This window comes from Oncorhynchus gorbuscha, linkage group LG08, assembly GCF_021184085.1.
Source record: "Oncorhynchus gorbuscha isolate QuinsamMale2020 ecotype Even-year linkage group LG08, OgorEven_v1.0, whole genome shotgun sequence".
Lineage (NCBI taxonomy): Eukaryota > Metazoa > Chordata > Actinopteri > Salmoniformes > Salmonidae > Oncorhynchus > Oncorhynchus gorbuscha.
The window spans coordinates 2,339,078-2,353,094 of NC_060180.1; the positions used below are offsets into that span (position 1 = coordinate 2,339,078).

The 14,017-nt window shown below is 42.0% G+C and overlaps 1 pseudogene; it reads left to right on the plus strand.

The window, feature by feature from the left end:
• The window catches only part of LOC124042229, a 277,909-nt pseudogene that overhangs the window by 161,534 nt on the left and 102,358 nt on the right, over positions 1 to 14,017 (plus strand).

Here is a 14,017-nt window from a genome sequence, read left to right on the forward strand (position 1 = left end):
GTTGCGAAATTTGTCACACCCCTTCACCGGGACTAAAAATCTATGGGGCCAAACATGTTGCATCACCCATGTATTAATGGACAACAACAAAGGGAGTAACAATTATAATCAGACAGCTCAGAATACATTTGTCAGTTAATAGAACTTATGATGTTAAATTATTATAAAGTGATTTCCTACACTCATAGTCTGTGTCCAAAATGGCACCCTATCAACTACATAGTGCACCAGTATTGACCCATAGGGCCCATAGGGAACTATGTAGGGAATAGGGTGCCATTTGGGATGGACAAATATTCTACTGAGATCAACTAATTACAAAAACAAAATGTCTGGAATCTGTTAAAGAAACTGTGGATCAATAGTATCATGTTATGTTCATGACCCTGACCCCCTCCTCTGTGGCTTCCAGATAGCTTACACATTTTTACTTTCATTTTGTTTTTTGTTTTTCTTGGGGGGTGGTTTGGGGGTGGTAGGGATTGGGAGGGAGGGGGTGGGTCTTGAGGGACTATGGGAAGTAATAGTGTCTTATTAAATTTGCATGTTTGCTATGTGTCTTAAGCTGTGCTTTTAAAGTCAATTAATACTCCTCCCAACTCACCCACGTTCGTTATAAATACGATGCATTGTTTCTTCTTATGCTTTAAAGTTAAAATGACAAGTTAAATATATATCTCCATATTTACTCTTGTATGCTCTTTGTTTCTAGCCATGTACAGTACTGCAGTTTTTCTACTACGCATCTATCGTTGAAAACCAGTTTGTAATACCTTTTATTTTGTGTCTCTGGAAGATTCCTACTGTTAAAGCCTAGCTTTCATTGAACCTCTATTTTGTCTCTAGAATATGGAATGATCGGCGAACATACTGTAAAAAGTCAACGGCCCAGATCAGTCTTTGACACAAAGGCCCTGCAGGAGCAAGCTGAATCTGCTCAATTTATGGCACAAACTGGTAATACAATAGTTATGTTTCCTTCACCTTTTATTTTGTTAACTTATAAACTTAATGTCATCTCGGTCACTTGCATGTTCTTTCTTGTGCTGCACCTTATAGGTGACAATGTTTCTGTATTTTATAACCTCCTACTACCTCCTCCTTCTTCTGTTGCTATTCACATTAAAACCCACTAGACAAATGTTTCTTTTCCCTTTGAGTATTTCCTTAGAATAACAACTAGAATTGGGCTCCCTGGGTCTCTGTTCATTTGTTGTTACACAGCGAGTTGGCAAGTGCATTACTCGTTTCTCAAATATTAAAGGCTAGGTAAAATTGCGCCCTGTCACAGATAATAATATCCTTAAAAATGTGCCTAATACCATTTGAAAAATGTCCTTCATCGACAAGTCCTACTGCCTTCGGCAAGAGTGAAACGCATACTGAATAAAAAAAATGGGTTTCATAAATAATGATTAATGTAAGATAAACAAAAATCTTAACATAAACCAGTCGAATAAACTAAAATATAGTGATGATTGTATCCATTCTAAAACTGCAGGAGGATAGAAATGAATTGAAAAGCACCTTTACTGATGCTCCAGATCCACATAGAGGGTTTCTAGGCTCAATCCAAATGGACTGAGATAAAGAATATTATTTTTTCTTTTTCTTTTTCCCTTTTCTTTCTAATTTTGTTTTAAAAAATACATGTTTCTGGGTTCCGTTAATTGTTTGTTTGGCTTTTAATTTTTTTTTAAACCCAATTTCATCTCATTTGTTGTTACTTTTAAATCTGTGACATTGATCAACACACCTGCCTTACCTTCATTTTAATTTGCAAATCCACTTTGTTGTTTACTAAATCCTAACAGCATGTCTCCATTCCAACACGCTGTGGGAGTGTGTTATTTATCTCTTATGGACCCCATCACTTTGCTCTTCAGTTCTTCCATTCTTAGATTGCCTAATTGACTCTCCCTGTACTTCTTCATCTTACCAATTGATCCACCTTTCAAAGTCTATTATAATTCTGATCAGACCAATTATATATAATAGGGTTTACAGTATATCCCTATTGTGTTGAATCAATCTATATCAGTCCTATTATACTGCAGCTTAGTGACGCAATACAGAGGAAATCTTCATAAGATTTAAATTACATATAAATGTATTCAGAGCTGAAATTTCCAAATCTCTTATGCAAATAAAGCCTCGTTGAAATTGAACATCACACGTACATCTTAAACTGTAATCAAAATATTTGAACGTTGTCTTCTTGCTTTCTAACACACAACTAAGCTATCTTGGATTATTCTAGTCACCCTACCTACTTAGCTCAATGCCAAGGGTGTTAGTGTAACCAAGGTTAGCATTTATTCCATTTATTCAGCATTTCATGGCTTTTGGATTTGTGACATGATCATATTTTTGTATTGAAAGGCCTCACCGAGGACATACTGATGCATTGTGGACATTCACTGTCAATAAGGCAATGCTTTTGTCATTGGGAATTACCACCCAATGGCACACACATGAGCAAATTCACTCCACATGTGTTTATATACAATCAGTGTATGAAGTTGTACCTCTGAGAATTAAACTGGTATACTTGGTATACACTCCTAGAAAGAAGGGTTCTTTGGCTGTCCCCATAGGATACCCCTTCTTGATTCCAGGTAGAACCCTTTTTGGTTCCAGGTAGAGCCCTTTTGAGTTCCATGTAAAACCCTCTGTCGAAAATGGAACCAAAAATGTTCTTCAAAGGGTTCTCATATGGGGACAGCTGAAGAATCCTTTTAGGTTCTAGAAACAACCTTTTTATCTAACTGTATGGTTCTAGAAACAGTTGACTAGTGTACATTTAAATATTCAGTAGCAACAGTTAAAACACGTCATAATAGGAGTGTGACACACCAGCAGACCTTTTGTCACATTCTGCTGTTTGGAAAAATAGTATTTTATGAACCCGATGCAAACTGGCACTGTGAATGTTACTTCCATGCAACAAGCTCCATGCAACAAGCTGTGATCTTCTGAATAAAATGAAAAGGGGAGTTTTTCTTTCCTCTCGTTTCCCTCGTACTCTTAAGAAAAATATAAACGGGCAATTTAAAAAAAAAAATGTTTTCACAAATTGTGATCAAACACTAATTAATATGCATTGGAGATAGATCCTCTCTGGTTGTCAAGGAAACTGCACTGTAGACTGTAGTGCTGTAACACTGCTGTGGGATCCATACTCTTCTCATTTATTAACTCTCCATTCAAGTTGAACTTTTATTTCACTAGTAGATGTCCTTCTTGCATGCAACCATGTTCTTTTACATTTTATAGAGCTTTTTTGAAACATTTCATTTGGTTTTATTGATGCATGTGTCAGTATGAAAGATGAAGATGAAATGTAGCTGTAAGATGTAACACCTTTTAGTCAGTTAAATGGCCGAATCCCTTAATGTGATCAGAAGTAACACTGGGGCCTGTGATGTGGAGCTTTGCTGTGATCTTTGAATAAATGTCCTTCAGACTAAATCTGACAAATGCTTAGTGTCAATTATGATCCATCTGTACAGTTCCTCCAAACCATTTGGGACTTTTACTATGATCCATCTGTACAGTTCCTCCAAACCATTTGGGACTTTTACTATGATCCATCTGTACAGTTCCTCCAAACCATTTGGGACTTTTACTATGATCCATCTGTACAGTTCCTCCAAACCATTTGGGACTTTTACTATGATCCATCTGTACAGTTCCTCCAAACCATTTGGGACTTTTACTATGATCCATCTGTACAGTTCCTCCAAACCATTTGGGACTTTTACTATGATCCATCTGTGATCCATTTGGGACTTTTCTATGATCCATCTGTACAGTTCCTCCAAACCATTTGGGACTTTTACTATGATCCATCTGTACAGTTCCTCCAAAACATTTGGGACTTTTACTATGATCCATCTGTACAGTTCCTCCAAACCATTTGGGACTTTTACTATGATCCATCTGTACACTTCCTCCAAACCATTTGGGACTTTTACTATGATCTATCTGTACACTTCCTCCAAACCATTTGTACGTTACTATGATCCATCTGTACACTTCCTCCAAACCATTTGTACGTTACTATGACACAATAAGATGTTGTTCTTCTACTTGAGACTCCGTTCATGGGAGCCAGACAAGGTTTTTGAACAAACAGCTTTTTGACCAATTACTAGTCATAAAGGTTCTTGTTCCCTTCAATCACAATACAACAACACTTACAAAATGATGAATGGGAAATCAAAGGAACTGGATCAAGAGATATGGGGCCAATGACCAACAGAGTTGTGGTCTTCTCTCTTATTAATCATTTATCAAAGATCACATAAAGGTAAAACATGTCTATTTAGTTAAATATTAAAGTTAACTAGGTTAATATCCCTCCCCATTAACGTAGCTTCGGGTTTAGAATAACTCCTCCCCCATTGCTCTACATTGAAGCCCCACCCCCTGTAGCCCCACCCCCTGGGTTGATCATGTGACCGTGTTGCTGCATTTAACTGGTGTCACCCTTCTCCCTCCACACAGGTGAATCTGGTGCAGAGGAGTGGTCCCAGTGGAGCTCATGCTCAGTTTCATGCGGCCAAGGGTCGCAGGTGCGAACAAGAACATGTGGTTCACCATACGGAACACACTGCAGCGGCCCTTTAAGAGAGTCAAGGGTTTGCAATAACACTGTCCCCTGTCCAGGTAGTAATAGCTGCAGCATTATTACTTTACTTGTTATAACGTCTTTCTCCTTCACCCTTCATGTTTCTATGTGTGCATTGTTGTGCTTGCTTTGAACTGACCATCAAACCAATGTTTTTGTTACTGTTTAGTTTGACCTTTTAACTAGTCTATTTGGTTATATTCTTATTACTTAATATTCTTATGTAATGTATTATTATTATTGTTAGCCATCTATTATCTGGTGATGCTTTCTTCTCTTTGTACATGTCACAGTGTTTTTCAGAAGTGTTGTCTATGTTATCCATCTCTTCCCATACAATGATAAGTCATTTCACCACAGCTCCTGAAATGATTGCCAGTGATGTAGTTCTGTAGTTTTGCATGTTATGAAGATTAGGGAATTGTAGATTCTGGTTTGTGTCTCCAGGGTTCAGTGTGTGTTCTTGAAGGTCAAGGTTAGTGGGATATTTGTATATATATATTGCAGTATCTTTACATATGTATCTCGATGTAGGCTGTTACAGTAGTTGAGTTGATGAAATGTTGCCTAGATTTTTGCATACTTAGTCTGGCACCTAATATTTTCGGGTTGTTGGTCCAGTCGATGTATTTTGCTCCTCTGGGGTCTTTAGAATGTCGTGACGTCTAACACTGTTGACAGATGTTGCGTTTTTTGGCAGAAGGTGGAGGTATTTTCTTATAAACACAACATTCCCCTACACAAGACAGTCATTGGTTATTCTTGGTGAATTGGGACTGAATGTGGCTCTAGAAGATGTATTGCCTTCTGAATTGTGGAGACGAGACCCATCTTATGTGTGTGTCTACTGTATGTAGATGTCCATGTGTTCAACAGCAGCTGTCATACTAATGTTAGTGTTTTTCCATCTGTTGATTTGCAGGGAATTTTAGGAGCCATTCTTCTATGTGGCAGAAAGTGTCTCTGAAATTACATTTAGGCACAAAGTCCTACAAAAGGTTTCACCCCCATCAGCTAATCAGAAATTCATGCGAGCAGCTCTCTGACATTTAGTCAGACGTAGTCCACATTAAGATGTGTCATGACTAAGTGTAGGGTTGGCAGTTTTCTCAAGGGTCAGACAAGAGGGCAAGACATTATTCCAAACCATTTTCATTTACCATTTCATACCTGACCAGCTTTGGTAGCTAGCTGAACTGACCAACAAGCTCTGGTAGCTAGCTGAACTGACCAACAAGCTCTGGTAGCTAGCTGAACTGACCCAACAAGCTCTGGTAGCTAGCTGAACTGACCAACAAGCTCTGGTAGCTAGCTGAACTGACCCAACAAGCTCTGGTAGCTAGCTGAACTGACCCAACAAGCTCTGGTAGCTAGCTGAACTGACCCAACAAGCTCTGGTAGCTAGCTGAACTGACCAACAAGCTCTGGTAGGTAGCTGAACTGACCAACAAGCTCTGGTAGCTAGCTGAACTGACCCAACAAGCTCTGGTAGCTAGCTGAACTGACCCAACAAGCTCTGGTAAGCTCTGCTGAACTGACCAACAAGCTCTGGTAGCTGAAGCTGAACTGACAAGCCTGAACAAAGCTGAACTGACCAACAAGCTCTGGTGACCAACAAGCTCTGGTAGCTGAACTGACCCAACAAGCTCTGGTAGCTAGCTGAACTGACCCAACAAGCTCTGGTCGCTAGCTGAACTGACCTAACAAGCTCTGGTAGGTAGCTGAACTGACCCAACAAGCTCTGGTAGGTAGCTGAACTGACCTAACAAGCTCTGGTAGCTAGCTGAACTGACCTAACAAGCTCTGGTAGGTAGCTGAACTGACCTAACAAGCTCTGGTAGGTAGCTGAACTGACCCAACAAGCTCTGGTAGCTAGCTGAACTGACCTAACAAGCTCTGGTAGCTAGCTGAACTGACCTAACAAGCTCTGGTAGCTAGCTGAACTTCCATTCAGAAACAATAATTGAAGTAGTCAGCCTACAGAGCCATATACCCCAGGTGTCCCCCTGGATTGAAATGAAGAATAAGAGAACCAGAAAGGATAAATAATCCATTATTTCCCCCTTGGTGAGACTTTGGCAGCAGGCTAATGGGCTAAACTGTCTTTTTCTCTGGAAGTAATGTGCCGCTGTTTCAGGCCAGTAATGTATTGAAATCTGTGTTTGTCTGAGTCAAATAGTTTTCAAGGACAGAAATACATGCAGGGAACATTTTCCTTGAAGGGCACGACACAAGGACCTTATAACACATTCATAACCTATACATACTGGCTGCATTCATAACTGCTTATGTCAACAACCACAAGACAAGGCAAATATCAACTTGTGTTTTTTTTTTTGCACAGAAGAAAATACAGAACAATATTATGAGAGTTTAAAAGGAAACATGACAAGAACATGCAGAGGAAGGAGCGGTGCAGGACAGGTCAAAACAACTTCCTCCTTTCAAATGATTCTAGAATGAAACCAAACAAAGAATGATTTGAAAGACTGTTAAACGTTTAGAATTTGACGCAGAGGAAAACCAGATAAATAAACGGGTGGTTGTTGATGGAAGTTGATTTGAGCATTTAGAAAGTCAACTGCTTATTAATGCGTTATGTATGGCTTATGAACATGTTAGGAAGTCCTTATGTCGGTCTCTTTCAGGTAAAGTGTCACTGCTACACAGCATGATGTCACAGTTGGAGCAGTTTGTCTCATATCAATCCTCACTAGGAGTTCACTACTAGAGCTACTATTCAAATGCAACGTTACCATATTTAGAGATGGTATTTTAATACCAATTTGTTGCAAACGGCCCCAAAAAAAGTCTTACATAATTCCACCTTTCTTTTCAGTTGTAAATAGTTTATTTCACTGCAGAGAAGGCTTGTTCACTGTTCCAACACTGATTTCAATTATATGTCCTTTAATTAGGAAGGAGGCACAGTGTGCGTCCCAAATGGCAACCAATTTCCTATATAGTGCACTACTTTTGACAAGGGCCCATAGTGCTCTCTGATCAAAAGGAGTGCGCTACGTAGGGAATAGGGTGCCATTTGGTTAAAAGTAGTGCACTACGTAGGGAATAGGGTGCCACTTGGTCAAAAGTAGTGCACTATATAGGGAGCCATTTGGAACACAGGGCCAGACTTGTAGCTCAACCTGTACTCTGATTATATCTCTAACTGAACTAAAGAACTCCAGCCTTGCCTGATTATTATTTATTCAACTAGGCAATTCAGTTAATAAGAACAAATTCTTATTTACAGAAACGGTCTACCCCTGCTAAACCCGGACAATGCTAGGCCAATTGTGCTCCGCCCTATGGGACTCCCAATCCCAGCCGGTTGTGATACAGCCTGGAATCAAACCAGGGTCTGTAGTGATGCCTCTTGCACTGAGATGCAGTGCCTTAGACCGCAGCACCACTCAGGAGTCCTATCTGATAAAAGCTCTTCATTATAAGACTGACTTTGTGATCCTAGAATATGGTGTTGATCCTTCACAGAAGAGATACACTCTCCCCATCCATCCCACTGTCTCTCTCTCTCTTTCTCTTTCTCTTTCTCTTGTGCGATTGGGACTTTGATTTTAATTAACAATGTTTGAGCGGGATTTGCGTTCTCATGAAGCAATCAGAGTCGTTGAAGAAGGGATATACCACTTGGCAGGATAACACACCGGTGACCAGATGATGTTTTATCCCAGGTGACAGAGAAGACATTCTGAGACAGTTCTAAGAAGCACCAAACAGTCTAGCCTGACACAGTATTAGATGTCGGCCATTTTATAAAAATACTATGTTGTTCTTTGTAAGCCGGTACTTCTGCTTGGCAGATCAGCAAGCAGTATGTGGATATGACTCACTACACAGGAGTACTGTCAGGTCAAACTCATTTCACTTCCTAAAGATGGAAGCCCCACATGGTACCACGACCCCATGATTACTACTTTGTGGTAGTTCAGGGGAAAGCTCACTGGTTGGACTACACATATGTGCTTTCTGTTTTGCTGATAATTATTGATCAAATCGTGTCATGTGGCAGAAACAACAACAGCAATTAAACTGTCTATTTTATGTCTGTTGTGTACCATGATCTTGCTACAAAACTACATTTTTCCCCTGGGATAATATAGTTGAAACCTTATACTTGACCCCTAACCTCTGACCTCTGCCCTATGTCCTACAGTGCATGGCGTCTGGGAGGAGTGGTCACCATGGAGCCTGTGTTCGTTTACGTGTGGGCGTGGCCACCGCACTAGGAACAGGATGTGTGCCCCGCCCCAACATGGAGGGAGAGCCTGTGACGGGCCTGAGACCCAGAGCAAACTCTGCAACATCGCCCTCTGCCCAGGTATGGACTGTTATCTCTGTGTGTGTGTGTGTGTGTATTTTTACATATTCTAATGAGACCATGGTTATAATTACCAGGAACCAAACAGAGGCAAACAGGACCCAACAGGGAGGAACCTATCTGAATTTGTCCAATAGAAACTCTTCTTTTCTTTGCAACTGTTTGCTACTGTTTGCACTAATGATTACACCCCACGAGGCCCTGTTGTTGTGCTTGCTTGTTTATTTTTCCAACGTTTAGCATTTTAAAAGCCACTTCCTTGTCATTCTTTCTCTAAATATTTGAATGGAGCTCTGATCAATATAATGTCAGTCAACATTCGGTCCTTCAAGAATGACTGAGGTGAATATGTTTAGAAACAAAGGGACAGGTAACAGACACAACACAAGTGATTTTCTATTCATTGGCAATGATAATATTAACAGCACCATGTTAATAGCAACATATTCCCTATGTAGGCACTCCTATCGATCAGAGCCCATAGGAAATCTCATAGGGCTCTGGTGGTCAAAAGTAGTGCAATATGTAGGGAATAGGGCGCTGTTCAGAAGATAAAGTCTTAATCAAAAGACCATCTTGCAAGGAGAGAGCCTCTTGGGAGAAGACAACAGCTGCCTTTTTGGTGCAACATTATAGGATCAATTACACTGCAACTCAATGGAGAGAAGAGAGAGAGAGACAGGAGAGAGAGAGAGAGAGAGAGAGAGAGAGAGAGAGAGAGAGAGAGAGAGAGAGAGAGAGGGGGAGGGTAGAGAGACAGAGAGAGAGACAGCGAGAGAGACAGAGAGAGAGACGGAGAGAGGAGAGAGAGAGACAGAGAGAGGGGGGGGAGAGAGAGAGAGAGAGAGAGAGAGAGAGAGAGAGAGAGAGAAGAGAGACAGAGAGATGGGGTGGGTAGAGAGACAGAGAGACAGAGAGAGACAGAGAGATGGGGTGGGTAGAGAGACAGAGAGAGACAGAGAGAGAGAAGAGTGAGAGAGACAGAGAGAGGGGGTGGGTAGAGAGACAGAGAGAGAGACAGAGAGATGGGGTGGGTAGAGAGACAGAGAGAGAGACAGAGAGAGAGAGGAGGCGGGGGTGTAGAGGGGAGAGAAACAGGATGCATATGGCATACAGGCCTCATGACATATTTAAAAGCAGCATGTGCCGTTCATGCTCACATCATAATATGGGTTGAAAACCCGCTGTCATAGAGTCAACACTGCAACACTGAAGAGGAAATCACTTAGCCGCAATTGCCAGTGAATGGTAAGCAGATTAGTGATGATGGGTTTTTTCCACAATCACTGTGTGCTAGATAGTAGACTGACTATGATGCGCTCCCAAAAAAGAACACACACACACACACACACACACACACACACACAAACACTTTATTTGTTCAGTTGCCTAGCTTTAAAAGTCTGCAGTCCATTCAGTCCAGTCAACTCCAACGCAATTAACAGCTATTTTCCTGAGCAAATGAAGTGTGTGTGTGTGTGTGTGTGTGTGTGTGTGTGTGTGTGTGTGTGTGTGTGTGTGTGTGTGTGTGTGTGTGTGTGTGTGTGTGTGTGTGTGTGTGTGTGTGTGTGTGTGTGTGTGTGTGTGCACTTTTTTGTGCGTACCCTTGTTACTTTTGTCTAACTTTTGCTAGTGACATTTGATGTTGGATGTTAAATGGAGAAGGGTTGTCTGGGTCGTTCAGGTTGTCTGGGTTGTTCAGGCTGTCTGGGTTGTTCAGGCTGTCTGGGTCATCCAAGTTGTCTGGGTCGTCCAGGTTGTCTGGGTCGTTAAGGTTGTCTGGGTCGTCCAGCAAAAAGACACATGTCTCTGGACTGTAAGTAAATGGACAATAAAGTATTCTTCTTCTCTTCTTTTATGAAAAGGCCAAGCTCTTCATTCAACTGTAGGTCGTTTTGCAGAAATATAAGTCTTGCTCTGTTTTAAGAAGGGTGTAGTTGGTCATAAATGCAGCAGAACCTCCCCCAAGGAAGTTGGCTTGTAGAGGCAATGACAAATGCAGGTGGCAAACTCATTATTTTCTGTGTTTATCCTCTGCACCGTTTTAAGGCATTTTCACCTCTGAGAAGAGAACTGAGAACTAGCAGCTCCAAAAGCAGAAGTAATGAATTGTCCCTATTCCCTATATAGTGCACTTCTACTCTGGTCAAAAGGAGTGCACTATTTGGGTACAGTTTTGGGACACATCCACACATGGCCATTCTCTTGCAATATGACCCACTAGACCTGAGCTATTTCAAGCCACTCAAACCACAAGCGGTAATGGTATGTTCATGCATGAACAGTGCACTGTGTTTTCAGGGGAAGGATATTATAATATGGGTGTCTAGTTGTCAGGCTCTCAACCTGAAGACAGCCATTTGAATATGGTCTCCTTCCACTTCTTCTGACTGACTGTCCAATTTTTCTCCCTTTCTCTCCCTCTTGGGTCTGGGCTGTTTGTGTGTGCGTGTGTGTGTTGGTACGTGTCTGTGTGTGTGCCCCAGTGGACGGCCAGTGGCAGGAGTGGAGCCTGTGGAGTGACTGCTCAGTGACCTGTGCCAACGGGACCCAGCAGAGGACCAGACAATGCTCAGCCGCCGCCCACGGTGGGTCGGAGTGTCGTGGCCACTGGGCAGAGAGCAGAGAGTGTTACAATCCAGACTGCACAGGTAACACACTGACTGGGCCACTGAGCTATTAATGCCATCATCATCACCATCATCATCATCATCACCACCACCATTATCATCGCCATCATCATCACTATAATCATCACCATCACCGTCATCATCATCACTATCATCATCGTCCCAGGCACTACAGATGTAAATGAGCTGTTAGCTAAATCTGGTGCACTGTATAATTTCTCAGTGGTGCGAGACTTGTGTGTGTGTTGTACATTGTCCCTGTCCAAATAAACTTAAAGGAATAGTTCACCCAAATTACAAAATTACACATTGGTTTTCCTACGCTGTAAACTGTCTATGGACAAGGTATGACAGCAATCCATGATACAGTATGGTTTAGTTTCGCTTAGTTCATATTTTAGCATTTGTGTCACAATTTCCATTCAAGTCATGGGACCAATATTAGCAGTTTTTGCACATCATGTTCAAATCATCCAAAAGTATCTAAAATTGATTGTGAATCTCAACAAAGTCTCTTATAGATAGTGTTGAGTGATGAACTGAAACTGGGGTTATTTTGGGGTTTTGAAACAACTAATTCACTGATGTCGGTTCAATTATTTTAATTCCATTTTGTTCATTTTGTTTTATTTTTCTGTGAGCTCAATGCGCACATTAAGTAGTTTCTCTAGAGATAAATCACATCAAGCGCCAACTGTGCAATGTAGTAGGGAGTTGGTAAATATGGTAATTAACTGCAACGACCAGAATCCATTGCGTGCCTACTTGTCCGTTCTGTGTGTTTCTATAGGCCTGCTACATTAGGTTAATATGGGGAAGACACAGAGAGAGAGAGGAGAGATAGAAGATAGATATAGAGGGTAGTTTCTTCGTACGGTACCTGAAAATACATCAAATTTCTTTATTTTAAAATGTATTTATAAAGCCCTTCTTCCATCAGCTGATATATCAAAGTGATGTACAGAAACCCAGCCTAAAACCCCAAACAGCAAGCAATGCAGGTGTAGAAGCACGGTGGCTAGGAAAAACTCCATAGAAATGCCAAAACCTAGGAAGAAACCTAGAGAGGAACCAGGCTATGAGGGGTGGCCAGTCCTCTTCTGGCTGTGCTGGGTGGAGATTATAACAGAACATGGCCAAGATGTTCAAATGTTCATAAATGACCAGCATTGTCAAGTAATAGTAATCACAGTGAACATTTCAGGGTTCCATAGCCACAGGCAGGACAGTTGAAACTGGAGCAGCAGCACGGCCAGGTGGACTGGGAACAACATGGAGTCATCATGCCAGGTAGTCTTGAGGAATAGTCCTCGGGATCAGGTCCTCCGCGAGAGAGAAAGAAAGGGAGAAAGAGAGAATTAGAGAGAGAGCATACTTAAATTCACACAGGACACCAGAGGAGGAGAAATACTCTAGATATAACAGACTGACCCTAGCCCCCCGACACAAACTACTGCAGCATAAATACGGGAGGCTGAGACAGGAGGGGTCAGGAGACACTGTGGCCCCATCCTAGGACACCCCGGACAGGGCCAAGCTGGCAGGATATAACCACACCCACTTTGCCAAAGCACAGCCCCCACACCACTGGAGGGATATCTTCAACCACTAACTTACCATCCTGAGACAAGGCAGAGTATAGCTCACAAAGATCTCCGCCACAGTATCCCTTTTTTATTTTTTATTTTACCAGGCAAGTCAGTTAAGAACAAATTCTTATTTTCAATGACGGCCTGGGAACAGTGGGTTGCCTGAACTGCCTGTTCAGGGGCAGAACGACAGATTTGTACCTTGTCAGCTCGGCGGTTTGAACTCGCAACCTTCCGGTTACTAGTCCAACACTCTAACCACTAGGCTACCCTGCCGCCCCGGTATAACCCAAGAGGGGGCGCCAACCCACAGGTAGAGCACTTCAGTGACTCAACCCACTCAAGTGACGCACCCCTGCTAGGGATGGCATGGAAGAGCACCAGTAAGCCAGTGACTCAGCCCCTGTAATAGGGTTAGAGGCAGAGAATCCCAGTGGAGAGAGGGGAACTGGCCAGGCAGAGACAGCAAGGGCGGTTTGTTGCTCCAGTGCCTTTCCGTTCACCTTCACACTCCTGGGCCAGACTACACTCAATCATAGGACCTCTTGAAGAGATGAAATCTTCAATAAATAATTAAAGGTTGAGACGGAGTCTGCGTCTCTCACATGGGTAAGAAGACCAATCCATAAAAATGGAGCTCTATAGGAGAAAGCCCTGCCTCCAGCTGTTTGCTTAGAAATTCTAGGGACAATTAAGAGGCCTGCGTCTTGTGACCATAGCGTACGTGTAGGTATGTACGGCAGGACCAAATCAGAAAGATAGTTAGGAGCAAGCCCATGTAATGCTTTGTAGGTTAGCAGTAAAACCTTGAAATCAGTCCTTGCCT